The sequence below is a fragment of the Triturus cristatus genome, chromosome 1_1 (assembly GCF_964204655.1).
Source record: "Triturus cristatus chromosome 1_1, aTriCri1.1, whole genome shotgun sequence".
NCBI lineage: Eukaryota > Metazoa > Chordata > Amphibia > Caudata > Salamandridae > Triturus > Triturus cristatus.
The window spans coordinates 155,928,322-155,940,767 of NC_140579.1; the positions used below are offsets into that span (position 1 = coordinate 155,928,322).

Genomic DNA, 12,446 nt, shown 5'->3' on the forward strand with positions numbered 1-12,446 from the left:
CAAAGGAAATCCTAGGGGGTTTCACTAAAGATACATAGAGCCTGTTGACTCAGAGGTTCCACTTAATTGCCTAATCTTGGTGGGGGGTATCAGTCGGTTGATGTCCACCTGGCTGCAGTCCTTAGTGAATAAGGCCCCTTATCCCACAGATTAGAGTAGAGTTCATGGACATATGGAAGGCTTACACAAATTCAACTTGGCAAATCATTAATTACACATTTGTCTCGTCTATATTATATAAATTGAGTCTCTTATATGTATCTGGTAAATGTGGGCCCAAATTTAGTGCTGTCTCCTGCTCCTTCCAAATGTTGAACTGGTTCTGAGTCACTAATTTGTTCCTCTTTATCACCAGCTAATACCTCCGATTTGTCTTGCCTATCATAGTGTTGGGACAAGCTGCCTCTAAGTCCAGTTCTTTTTTCTTTTGGGTCGGGCAGGTGTATGGTGACTGCAGATTCAGCCATTTCTCAACCCACTCCCATGCTGATTCAGGGCTGTCAAAGAGATAGACCTTACTTTAGTATAGCACTTTAAATTTTGCATGGAACATTAGTGGGTAACCTAATTTCATCGCCCTAAGCTTTTACTCCTGTAAAGGTCTTGTTATTTGTTGAGTGTGCTTGGTATATCTGGAAAGATATTCTCCTGTCATTTGTCATAATAAACAACCACTCTGGACTCTCTCTGCCCTTAGAATACTATCTTCCACCTAGTTCAATAGCTTGATAATGAAAGGAGAATAATGAAAGCACGTGGGAGTGCCCTTGGAGGCGGTTGCACCAGCAATGACCAATAAAGCCTTTAAATCACTATGTACGTAGATATGTCTTTCTTGGAAACCAAACTTACTATCTCCTGAGGCCTGATCCGGGAGACTGCTATAACGTGAATCTGCACCCTTTGCTACTTTGCACAATTTACTGTTTTTAGGATTGACAGGATTGTTCTGATTTGAGGTCTTTTTTAACTTGTATTTTTAACTTGTATTTTAAATGTGCTCTTACTCTAGTCGCTCACTAAAAATGTGCCGCTTTATTTTGGGAATCTTACTTTGTGGTACTTTTAAAACTCACCTGCACTTCATGGTCGCGGTCTGCCCTCACGCTTGATTGTTCACGCTGGGCTCGTGTCGGCCCTGTGGGATTAAGCGGAGCCGCCATCTTGGGGGAACACCAGGTTAGCGGGCTAGCTCCTTGCCCTGTCTACCTACAAATGCGCTTGCTCACGCGACCGCGCAGCCGACGCGCGCAGTGGTGCGCCAAAGGCAGAACGTCTGCACCCATCCACGCTCGATTTGCGCTTGGCGCCAGTCCCCCTGTATCTTTTAAACCAGGAGTGGCCCCCGCCCTAATTTACACTAAAGCACAGTTATTAAAGCAAAGGCCAATCTATAAATCTCCTGGGTGTATGTGTCTGACTTGGGAGTCATGTCCTCCTGCTCCCTTGGTCACTTGCACTAACTGCAATTGTACATTACCCAGAAGTGTGTACCAAAATGCTAACCTCACAGCAACAAAGAAGCAAATAGATACGGCATCGGAGAATACAGCATTTAAATGCATTTTGCTTAACGCCAGATCTTTAGTTAAGCACAGTATAGAATGTGCGGACTTAATTGAGGAAAGAGACATTAAAATGGCATTTATTACCGAACATGGACTGACGAAGCCTCAGGGCCTGACCTTGTCAAAGCAACACCTCCAGGGTTTCTTTGCCACACCTTAAACAGACCTGTCAGGAAAGGTGGGGGTGTAGCCATAATTTATCACAACTCACTGAAGGCGGGTTTTTGCATTGCTTCTAACCCAGCCTGTGAGGCGCTTTCCTTTAGCCTCTCTTTGTCTGATCACCATACTTTTAAGGGCATCCTACTTTACAGACTCCCCGGGCCCAGAAACAACTTCCTTGAGTCCTTTGGGAATTTGTTGGAAGTAGGTCTATGCTCTGACTCCTTCACGATCCTGGGTGATTTCAACTACCATTTGGAAGCACTCTCGGATCCTGATACATTGGCTCTTATTGACACGATGAAGAGTGGGGATCTCAATCAAAAGCTGACAGGACCTACGCACATAGCAGGCCACACTTTGGATGGTATCTTTTCGAATCACCCTCAGTTGATATGTACGGGCGTGCTACCCCTTACATGGACCGATCATTCAGCCATACTTTTTAAATTGACCTGTCCAGGTTTCTGCGCCAGCAAGGGGGCACTAAGAGACAAATTGAGAGTAGGTCATGGAACAGAATTGAGGGCAAAGAACTAGAGGCAGCACTTATAGCAACTTCGGGTCCGCTTCCCACAGGAATAGACGAGGCAACAACTTCCTACACAATCTGGCTGGGATCAGCATGTACTAAACCAGCCCCTATAAAACTCTGATTCCCCAAAAGATCTCACCCAACAGCCCCCTGGTATATGGAGGAGCTGAGAAACCAGAAACTCATATGTAAATCCCTTGAGCGGAACTGGAGAATAAAATATGAGGAGCCAGATAGAAGGAGATACAAACAGAGTCTTGCGTCATACAAGGTTCTAATTTTCGATGCTAAGAAAAGTTTCTTTGCAAATCAAATCAATTTAGCAAGAAATTCGGCAAAAGAAATTTTTAAAACTGTATCTGACCTGGTCTCCCCACGTCCAGTAAAAATCGAATCTAGTCAGGAACTATGTGAGGACATCGCAAGGTTCTTCTTGAACAAGGTGGAGGTCATTTTTTCGGCATTTAATCTTTCAAGTGCCACAGATCCGGCGGTTCTGCAGGAAGGAGTGGGGCCTTTTAGGGACCCTCCCCATGTCTTCAATAAATTCGCCGATATATCCCTAATGAACACTAAGAAATTTCTCATGGCAGTGAGATCAGGCTCGCCCTTTGATCCCTGCCCGGTTTCGGTGACTAAACTCACCCAGACTCCTGTAGCGCAGGTACTTACTTCCCTTTTTAATGCTATTTTTGATACAGGGCATTTCCCAAAATCATGGAAATTCGCCTCGGTCTTACCCTTGCTAAAGAAGCCGAGCCTCGATCCCAAGGACCCAAACAACTTTTCACCGATTTCTCGCCTCCCACTACCAGCGAAAATCATTGAGAAGGAAATGAATATGCAACTCAGTGTCTTCCTTCGAGACAACCAAGTGTTGAACCCCACGCAATACGGTTTTAAAGAGGGTCACAGCACTGAGTCAGCACTAATAAAATCGACAGAAGAGATTAGGGAAGCTCTGGATGGGGGAGGTAAGGCTGCCCTGGTCTTGCTTGACCTATCGGCAGCATTTGATACGGTCCATCATGGCCTATTGATGGACCGTTTTTGGCTTGCGGGGCAAAGCTCAGACTCTCCTAAAGTCTTTCCTATCGGAGCGTTCACAAATAGTTGCATAGGATAAATTTAATTCCAAGCCTTTTACCCTGCCCTGCGGAGTGCCTCAGGGGTCTTCGCTTAGCCCCCTACTTTTCAATGTGTATGTTTCATCGCTTGCCCCATTGATTAGCTCCTTTGGTTTTAAATTGACATCATACACAGATGACACACAGATTGTTGTGTCACTGCGGCCAGGCCATGATACTGAACTAGATAATCAGTCCCACGATTGTATGGAAGCTGTAGAGAGGTAGATGACACAAAATTGCCTTAAATTAAATTCAGGCAAGATGGAGGTTATCCTTTTTGGGAATGATGTTAATTTTTGGACCCCTAATCTGTGGCCAATAACACTTGGCACTCTTCCCACGCCGTCAAGGAAGGTAAAAAACTTAGGTGTCATGATAGATTACAAGCTCAATTTTGGAGACCAGATCAACTCAATTTCATCTGCCACCTTCCATGTACTTAGGATGATCAAAAAAAATCTTCCCTTTTTACCGGCTGACAGCCAGCGAACAGTGGTCACAGTGCTTGTCCTGTCTAGGCTTGATTATTGTAATGGCCTCTATCTGAGCCTACAGGAACGCTTTATGAACAGACTCCAAATGCTGCAAAACTCAGCAGCAAGGCTGCTGTCGGGCACACCCAAATTTGGGGACATTTCCAAAGAAATCAGTAAACTTCACTGGCTGCCAGTTAGGAAACGGGTGTGTTTTAAAGCCCTGTGTATAGTGTTCAAGGCCCTTCAGGACACAGGCCCTGAGTTTCTGAAACAGAACATTTGATGGTACTGGCCTAAAAGGACGCTGCGCTCCATGGAAGCCAAGCTGATTATTGTACCACTTATAAGAAAAGCCTCCTGGGGCGGAAGAAGTTTTGTTGTGCGGGCTACTAAAGCTTGGAATGACCTCCCGCGCCACCTGAGAAATAGCCCAGACCTCCTGACTTTTAGGAAGAGTCTTAAGACCTTGCTTTTTAACCTGTAATAGCAGTTCACCGTTTCTTTACTTAGGGATAATAATCAGTGCCAGGACACCTCCGGGTAATCGTTGCGCTATATAAGTTCCCTTAACATAACATAACATAACATAACAAAGAGAGAAGCCATTGTAGTATGAAAAGTTCAGCTTTCTGATCTTCAGCACTCTCTGGTATCCCCGATAAAGAGATTATTTCTTCAGCTGTGATTTTCTGCATCTTCTGCTCATTTTTCCAGCTGTCGAGTAGCATCGACCCTCTGCTTTACCATGAACTCAAGGGTATGTAGGGTGTTTTTCACATCTGAAACATGCCCTTCTGCAGTTGTCACTTGGTCGACAATATTGCAGAGATCTTAGCGCGGGACAAAGACCTCTGTCGCCACCTCGCCTATTTTAGTTCTGGGGAGGGTCAAATGTCCTCTATCACCTGAAAAATGGTACAGGAAATGTCTGTGGAAAATGCTGTAAGTCATGTTGTGATGAAGGCCAAGTAACAGAGGTGAGGCCATGGGAGTCCGCAATAAATTGCTCTGTTTTGGTTTGAACCTGAAACTTTGCTGATTCATCTTCGGCGATCATGGGTTCCAATGGTCTATTAAAGTTTGCTGTTCCCAGCAACCCCTCACATGTACCCCAAATTGCCTGCTCCAAATGCTTTCATCAATGGAGCAGCTCTGTGTTCTCTCTAATGGGAGGTCACAATACAAAAGGTGAGGGCTCACTAATAAGTAGACAAAAAGCACAAGATGAGGTACTTGTAATAAGTAAACAGTACTTTGGGTGGCATCTCACTTGAAGGAGAACACAATATTTCAGTTGGGGTCTCACTACCAAGAGACACAGTACTCCAGGTAGTGTCTATAATCAGACACACAGTAATCTATAGGGGGGTCTCTGTAATGAGAAAGCACCATACTCCAGATGAGATTAAGTAATATAAGGAGACAATATTCCAGATCTAGTGTCACTAATGAGGAGACATAGTACTTCATGTTAGATGTCAGTATTGAAAAGGCACAATACTCCAAGTGAGGTCTCACTATTGAAAGGACACAGTGGTCCATACTGGGTCTCAAAAATGAAGGCAAAATACTACAGATGAGGTCTCAATAATGAGAGGGCACGATGCTCCTCGATAGGTCTCATTAATTAGAGAAATGTTAGAACCTGTTGGGGGAGGTGGGGGGGGGGGGGGGGTGACACAAGGCAGACATGGGATACCAGGCTCCAACAGTGGTGGTTGAGGTTGTTTGTCAATGGTGTCCAACTGTGGCTCTGCAAACTAGGCCAAGTAAACCTTTTCCAACTTAACTTTCAGGGTTGCAAGGATGAGCAGTCTAAGGCTCTCAGGGAGATAGCGTGGGGTGAGGGAGGGCAAGAGTTCAGAACTCAGCAGTCAGCTATCATAATGTAATGTCCATCCCGGTGTTTATCTATTTGGGTTAAAAGAAAGTACTATAAATATACAGTGTAGGAAACGTACCTTTTCTGAAAGGTCGCCCTGGATTATTTCACCTTTTTCTGTACACAATAATTTTGCTGACTGTAGCAGTCTGGGCACTTCACCCCTAGTAACCAGTGATAAAGTGCCTGTGCCCCCCTTTCAACAAGCTGAAATGTGCGTACCTCTAACAGGCACATTTAACTTATGTATAAGCCCCTTGTACATGGTACAAAGTTTACCCAGAGCTTGTAAGTTAAATGTCACTAATGAATTACAGCAACCATGGTGCCACCCACTACAGTGACAGTAAAACTATGATTGCAGACTTACCATTTGTAGGCTGGCTGCAGCAGTTTTAAACTGCAAATTTGGCCTGACAAAATTACTCCTTTTGACAGGTCAACTCCTTCCTTTTGAATATTTATAAGTCACACCTATGTTGGTCTCATTGTTCATAAGACAGGGTGCATTGTATTTAAAAGTAGGATATGTAGGAACTTAATGTTAAACATGTCTTTACATTAAAAAATATCCAAAAGCTATTTTCACTGTAGCAAGGCTCGTTGTTTTATAGGAAAACACTGGGTTACACTACTACATTCAATAATGCAAATTTCTGTTAGGAAACAGCTAGAAGAATAAACAACTATTTTAATAGTTATTAAAAATACAATTCAATGGTGAAATCAGAGTTATGATAACTGTTAAGGAAAAGGTACTTTTAGAAATTTGCGTTTTCCCTTCCAAAAGCCTTTGGAGGGTCATTTGCACTTGCTCTCCCACTTCTGTCAATCAGTAATTAGTATCAAAATAGGTTTAAAATGCCTCCCAGAAGCATACCACATGCTAATCACAATGGGCAGAGATGACCCCTGTAAATCTGACAGAATATGCAGGCTGGGGCTGTGAGCATCCTTTTTGATATTACAGTGTCAAATCCTGCTTCAAAGGTCTGCTGGGGTTATACACGTAACACTTGGGGCCCACTTCAAAGAATCTTCCCCCTGATACTGGCAAATGTTAGCCGACACCTGAGCAGAGCCATTTCTTTGTCCACTCAGCCAAAAAGATCTAATCACAGTGGGCCTCATTTTGACATTAAAGCTCAAATTCTGCTTGACAGGTTTGCCAGGGTTTTACATATAATACTTGGGGTGCACTTCACAGGCTGAAGATAGGATGCCAAAACAGTTCTTGTGTATCTACTGTCTGGTTGCTGAAAACCCTACTTTGTATTCTACTAGTCTTCTGTCTCTGTGTTTTTTATGGGTACAGCGACTGCTATAAAGTGGATTTTAGTGTCAGATATTGAAAGACCCTGAGATTACCAAAGTACACATTCCATCCACAGCCTGCCATTAGAGCCCCTAGTTTAGTGTGGCCGAAAACTTTCACCATCTTGAGAATGCCTAAAATGGATAGGGTTAGCCGGGGAACTTTTACCCCAGTAGTTAGACAAGCCCAGGAGTCATTCCCACCCACTAGCTCATGCCAGGTATAAATGTGGCACCTCCAGGCATCCACTTCGGAACACTGCTGAACCTGAGGAAGATTAGAAGAGGGCTGAACGTGCTGCATGCGACCTGAGAAGAACCCTTGAGGACTGGACCTGCTGTCTCTTGTACCCAGGACAAAGAAGTGAAGTCCAAGGGTTAAAAGGCTGCCCTTATGTTAAAGTTACAGGAACACAATAAGATTAAGGACGTATTTTCCTGCAACTGTCCAGCTGACAAGTGGCAAGTGGACCCTGCTGTTTGGCCTCTGCCTGACACCCGGTGAGTCTCCAAGTGCATCCTCTGAGGTCCTGGCATATGAGGGGGGTTTAGAAGTATACTCCTGTGCTGGATTGAGACGTAAAGGACTAAAGTCAAAAGGCAAAATAGTTTACCAGGATCAACCTATTTGGTGTATCCAACCTGCCCTCCATTGCAGTCAGCGTCAAATTGCACCTAGGTCCCGGTCTACTGTGACCATTGACTATCATTGGCACTTTAGGCTTGTTGGTGCTATCTTGTTCCTTAAAACTTTAAAAAGTCACATCTCCGGTTATGTCATTATTGTGTCATTCTGTTTATTAAAGTTTACTCTTTTTTATTTTAGATTTTAATAGTTTGGTTCTTGTTGAATTACTGTCTACACTATGTCATAGCTGCCAAACGACTGAGCTCAAGTAAATTTTTTTGACCCAATCAAGAATTGTGCTTATTTCTTGAGTGGGGAGTCACCAAACCCAATGAACAAACCTATTTCCTCCGTACACCATAACATAATACTACACAGTGCAATTAGGGATTCAGACATAGGATTGTAAACTTGTTTGCGATCTTCACTGAGCCTTCATTGAACCTTTCCACTACACACCCACCTGCTAACAGAGTTTCCTGCCATCTACAATCCCTGATGTATAACACAGGAACGAGCACTGATTAGGCGCAGTTGTATTTAATTTGGACTATCCAAAAGCATAGCTGCGCGTAACAGTTCAGTTTGCTTTGCTGAAGAACCATGGATATGCCTAAGGCTCATTCTAGACACTACTCACCCAGGGCTCTCTAAAGACGAGCACATGTGGTGGTTAAATGGCTCGCTGTAGCATTACGTGAAAACCTCATAAGCAATAAACATACTCTAGAAATAATTACTTAAAAAACCATACATTTTAGGTCTGGATAGACAGCACAGCTGTTGCCAGTCCGCATGCTATTAGAAGAAAAGAGCTTTATGAGCACTGATGTGAGAATTCTCTTGCTCTGCCCACGTGCTGATACCTTGAGTACAGCATTTGATTGGTCAGAAGTTGTACACTTTCACCAGAAGAGTGCATGTATTGCAATCCTATTAGCTCGTGGACAGTTTCCCTTCACTGACCATGGGGCATATCAGCAAGGCGAGGCGATAGAATTATCGCCGCTTTTGCAGCCGTTTTCAGGCGAAAAGCGGCGATAATTTTATCGCCTAATTAGCAAGCTCACACTAACGCGTGAAAACTTGCGTTAGCGCAGGAATTCCTAACGCCCAGCTTTGCATCTCTAATGAGATGCAAAGTGGGCGTTCCTGACCTGACATGAGAGAAGAAATGTCCCACGCTATGAAGCATTGCAGCAAGAAAAGTAGCGATAACCCCTGTTATCGCTACTTTCCTTACGCCTGCTTCAGGACTGACTTAGCCATGATATCCTATGGAAGGTGGATATCATGGCTAAGTTTGTGGGGCCCTATCAATAAGCTAACGCCACATTGCGTGTGATTATCGCTGGGTTTCCAGCGATAATGTCACGTTAGGCAGTTATCGTGAGGATTTTTATCTCTTTTGAGATAAACGTTGCTAATAGCACGCAAATCTCAGCAATAAAAATCCACGCTAGCCGGCGATAATTATCCTAGCGCTAAGTGCGCTTAGCGATAATTATCGCCGGTTGTTGTTGATATGCCCCAAAGTTTCCTACGTTAAAACATAATGACGCTGCAAGCAAGGGGAAAACTCTCCACCATGCTATAAAGCTATTAATTGAGAAGTTTTTCACCTTATGCCATTTTGCGGAAATTCAGTGGCACAGTGATGTCAATGGTCCTCGTCAGTGACGTGCTACAGCTGGAGTGGGGAGGAGTGCTGGAGGGTTTCACCTCCTCTCCCAGCATTGTGCACACCAAAGCCCCGTAAATCATTGCTGGGGTGAGGGGGTCTGATGCTTGGCCTCAACTGCGAGATGTCAATAAAGAACCAACAAGCCATCACTTCAGAATCAGTTCATCCATCTCCCTTCCTTTTTCCTGTTTTTCGTGCCCCTTCTATTGTCCTTCCTCTTGTTAATTACACCTCCCGTTCCCTTCTTCATGCTCTTATACCCTGTTCCCCTTTCCCCTGTCGCTTCCTTAACATTCTTCTTCTTGCAAAACCTTTAGGAAGCCTTAGGGCTGGATAGGTGCTATACAAGAACCGACGTGGCTGATCTGACGTTCTGTTCATCCCTCTCTCATATCCCTTACCTCTTTACTGTCTTGCTTCCCTTTTCCTTTCTCCTAACCATTCCCTAACTCCCCTGTTCTGCTGATGTAGTAGGATGACCAGGAAAATCTTGCAAAGACTGGAAACAGCTGGTTTGAGCAGCTTCCAAAGGCACATGGTGGAAAAACATCTGCTTTTCAGATCAGCCCGAGTATCTTAGTTATTTGGAAACCAACGATATCCTTACCAAATAGTAAGATTTTTGACACAGATAAAAATCCCTGGTGGAGTCCAGACAACTTGACCCTAACAAAAAAATAGACCCTGACAGCAGATGGGAATCTCTGGCTTCGTTTAACTTTCTTACTGATTTGTCACATTCACTTAGATCCTGCATGGTCTCCGACCTTATCCATGCTTGTTCATTACTCACCCCCTCAGTCTGTATCTGATCCCTTTCAATCAATTTACCTTCATGAATCTGTGGCACTCATGTTTAAGGCTGTTCCATGACATACGATCTGATGTTCCACTCCCACATAGAACATTACACATCGCATACCACAGAAGAGCTGCAGACATGAAATCCGTGATATTGGACTTCCTACCACCATGTACATTGTTTACACAAGGCTTTTTAAAACTAAATGTGGCCTTGGTTATATGAATTAACGCAACTTGATCAAGAGTGTGTTTATGTGAGTTTGTACATACATGTGTGAGTAACAAGAGTGGATGTTGTGGCTTTGGAGTTAATCATACTCTCCCTCCCAGACAAGATCCCCAACACAAGAAACAAGTTCACCACCTCGATGACCAAAGTTGCTAACTGAATAAAACCAAACTGCCTCAAGCTTAACTCAAACTTAACTCAGAAAAGACAGAAGTAGTGATCTTCGGCAAGAACACCCAGTCATGAACCTCCCACTGGTGACTGGACAAACTCTGTCCCACACCCAGCACCCATGCCAAGCACCTCGGATCATCACTAAAAGCAAACTGGTTAAGTCCTGTTTTCACACTCTGAAGATGCTGTTAAAAATCTTCAAATGACTCCCAAGCAACATGAGAAAAAAAGTAATTTACACCTTTTTCACCAACAGGTTGGACTACATGAACACACTCTTCGCTGATATCATCGGACAACTCACCAGAAGACTACAAAGCTTCCCGAACTCGACAGACAGACTCACACTCAACCTCCCAGGCAGAAATCACATCACACCACACCACACACCTCAGGGAGCTCCACTGGCTCCGAATACACAAACACACTCAGTTCAAACTTCTCACTCAAATGTTCCAGGCACTACACAGCCTAAGCCACATCAACTTGAACAATTGCATCTCCGTCCACTCTGCCGTACTCCTACTTGCACACATCCCACACATCCACAGAAACAGCTCCGAAGGACAGGCCTTCTTGTACATCCCTCCTAAAGTGTGGAAGACCTCCCACTTCACATCAGAGCCTTATCCTTTCTTCATGACCTCCACAAGAAGCTGAGGACCTGGCTATTCAAATAACTACCTTGGCCTTGGCAAGACTAGGCACACACACCTGCCCCACATCAGGAAACCCCCATGGGTGAGTGATAGTGCACTATACAAATACAGATACCATAATGTAACAGTCTGTGTGCTTGAAGAAGAGTGGTACATATGTTTGCTTATATGTGTGACAGTGGAAGACAGCAAGATTGCATATTTGTATATGCTTGTGTGTGCATGCTTGTCTGTGTGAGGAAGAGTGAATACTTATGTGAGAGAGAATGTAGGTGTTTGTTTTTGTACAAGCATGTGTGTGAGAAATTGGCCTGGCATATGCTGGTCACTAGTTATAGTGGCCACCTTGCACCAGTCCAATTCGACTCTTATGGTAGATAGGTTTAAGACAACCTTTTAAAGAAAGCTATCCTAGTGGTAGCTGTGGAGAGCAGCCTTCAGGCTAAGTCTCTGAGGAATGTAAAGCAGCTTGTTTTACCTTATAATCTCTTGAATTACCAAATGAAAGGACACCACACAAGTATGTATATCAAATATATATGTATTTATTTCTAGACACACTCTACTAATCTCTTTATGAGATTAGAAGCCAGGAACACATTCAAATATCAACGTTTCACAATAAGTTAAGCACAAATGTGGCTGGGGCCCTAGGGGCGTACCAGACCATATACTAAAAAAGAGGTTTAGGAAAGTCGACTTGCAAGGGGACAAGGCCTAGGGCCTGTAGAATCGCTGGGGCTTCACTAATCCACCCAAGGCAGGTAGGTAAAAGACCCATGGGAGACGCGTGCAGTGTGAGAACACAGCCGCGGGTTCCCTATTGATTACAATGGAGCAAGTCGCGGTCGGATTTTTAAAGTTTTAGGGTACTTCGAGGAAGTCTACAAGCAAACCACTTACAAGGTAAGTAATTCGAGGGCCAACACACACTAGGGCACCGGAGTGCACAAGTTACCTCACCCAGGGAAGCCGGGTGCATAGGTGTCTTTTGGTGTTGGGTCGCGTCGCTGTTTTCTATGGAACCCAAAGAAGATTTGCTGCTTGCGAAGACTGAAGAAGTGTCCGGTGGAATCCAAGGCTGGATTCAAGATGAAGATGACCTGAAAGCAGAAGGGACAGTGTTCACAGTCACTTGCCAGTGACCCGTGGCCATGAAGATGGATGCCCACGGAAGTCGGGGGATTTCAGGTGATCAAGG

General features: G+C 44.2%; 1 protein-coding gene and 1 long non-coding RNA gene across 2 annotated transcripts in view; both read right to left on the reverse strand.

Moving 5' to 3' along the window:
• Positions 1-12,446, reverse strand: part of LOC146869881 (protein BTG2-like) — a 301,843-nt gene that overhangs the window by 90,341 nt on the left and 199,056 nt on the right. The window lies entirely within an intron of this gene.
• Positions 1-12,446, reverse strand: part of LOC146869882 (uncharacterized) — a 50,978-nt gene that overhangs the window by 14,389 nt on the left and 24,143 nt on the right. The window lies entirely within an intron of this gene.